Raw genomic sequence first — 2,285 nt, 5'->3', positions numbered from 1 at the left:
TAGAATGATCATCTTGTTTCTTGCAAGGAAACACATTCTCAAAGAATACAACATTCCTTGACTCAATTATTGTTCCTTCAGCTACATCAGGTATAGCTGACTTATGAACTAAGAAGCGACATGCGCTACTGTTCAATGCATATCCAATAAAGATACAATCGACTGTTTTAGGGCCAAGTGCAACTTGTTTTGGAGTCGGCACTTGTACCTTTGCTAAACACCCCCACACTTTGAGGTATGTATATGAAGGTTTCTTTCCCTTCCACAATTCATAAGGAGTCACATCCCTATTTTTGAGTGGAATCTTATTTAAGATGTAATTTGCGGTTAGCAAAGCTTCCCCCAACATGTTCTGGGGTAAACCTGAATTAATCAACAGAGCATTCATCATCTCTTTCAGTGTTCGATTTTTGCGTTCAGCAACACCATTCGACTGAGGAGAATATGGAGCCGTGGTTTGGTGAATTATACCACTTGCATGACATAATTTTGCAAACGGCAAGGAAAGTACCAAACTTGGATAACATAAACTTGTCAGAATCAAATACTAGCTTAAAGCCATGACTAACAAGCAAACTACCAGAAACAAGATTTTTGCGGATGTCTGGGACATGCAACACATCCTTCAGCTTCAGCTCACGACCAGATGTCATTAAGAGCTTCACTTCTCCCATGCCAACGACTTCGGACGAGTTTTGGTTTCCCATGTGGAGCTTCTTCCCTTTGACTTGCTTGTAGGTAGAAAATTGGCTACGATCAGAGCACACATGCACAGTAGCTCCGGTGTAAACAAACCAAGCCTTCGGATTGTCAACATGGTTCACTTCAGAAACCACAACAGCCAAGTCATCATCGTTGAAGTCTCTCTCGACCATGTTAGCACTCTTCTTGAATTTCATCCTTTTAGGCTTTCGGCAGTCCTTCGCCATGTGGCCCGGCTTATCACAGTTAAAGCAGTTGCCTTCAAACTTTCGGACACCAGCTACCTTCCCTTTACCCCCGTCATTTTTCCTCGGACGGGGACGCTTGGAAGTTCCCCCCTTCTCCATCAGATTTGTCTTGGCATGTTCAGGCCCTCCTGACTTCTGATGGTAACGCCTATTATCCTCTTCTACACGAAGACGGACAATCAGGTTTTCCGGCTTCATCTCCTTTCTCTTGTGCTTTAGATAGTTCTTGAAATCTGTCCAACATGGAGGAAGCTTCTCAATCATTGATGCAACAACAAACTAGTCTGGCAAGGCCATCCCCTCAGCGTGGACATCATGGATAATGATTTGCAATTCTTCAGCTTGCTATACCACTGAGCGAGAGTCCACCATCATGTAGTCCGAGAAATTTTGCGACTACAAATTTCTTTGTACCGGCGTCCTCGACGCGATACTTCTTGTCAAGAGCCTCCCACAAAACGTTGGAGGTCTTAGCCTTGGCAAAGATGGAATAGAGAATATCCCCCAAGCCGTTCAAGATATAGTTCTTGCACAAGAAATTTCCTTGATGCCAAACATCATAGGCAGCCCGGACATTAAAGTCCATCTCCTCCTCCGATAAAGTTGGAGCATCCTCCTTGAGGAAATTAGCAACACCCAACGTAGTTAGGTAAAACAACATCTTTTGTTGCCAACGCTTGAAATCCAAGCCCTTGAATTTTTCAGGCTTGTCAGCTTGAGCCATGACCCTTGAGGTCGAAACAGGTGCCATCGTTGAGGAGCCAGCTGCAGCAGAAGATGATCCAATGAAGTTGTTTCCGTTCCCTCCAGCTTCGGTCGACATGATTTCAGCAAGAGTACACTATCTCGTCTTGCGATTGTTGGAAATAGTGTAGCCTTTACACGGGCAACTCTTGCTATTACAAAAGAACCAAAAACTAGAAGGTAAATAAAACAAAAGAAATACAATAAAAGAACAAGATGCAAATTATTGTCTTCTTCAAGTCGAGTCGAGGTAACCCTCTCTCCGCAAGACGAGATACGCCCCGGCTAGTGCTCACGGATTGGCGCAACATTATAATACATTTGTGTTTGTGGCTATTGTAGAATGTCTGTGAAGAACCTTCGAAGCCTACACAAGGAGTGGAACCTGCAGCTTCAAAGGACACGCAAAAGGCTAGTGCTGCATCGAATATGAATGATCCTTCCAAGGAAAAGGAGGAACAAGAATATAATGCATCTTGCCAAATTATACTATACATTCTTAAGTTTAATAATTGTAATATTGTTTGTTGTAATTTCCAACAGGGACAAAAAACAATCTCCACCCGTGACAAGTCAAAAAATAAAGTAAGT

This window comes from Salvia hispanica, chromosome 1 (genome assembly GCF_023119035.1).
Source record: "Salvia hispanica cultivar TCC Black 2014 chromosome 1, UniMelb_Shisp_WGS_1.0, whole genome shotgun sequence".
NCBI lineage: Eukaryota > Viridiplantae > Streptophyta > Magnoliopsida > Lamiales > Lamiaceae > Salvia > Salvia hispanica.
This window is presented reverse-complemented; position numbering follows the sequence as displayed.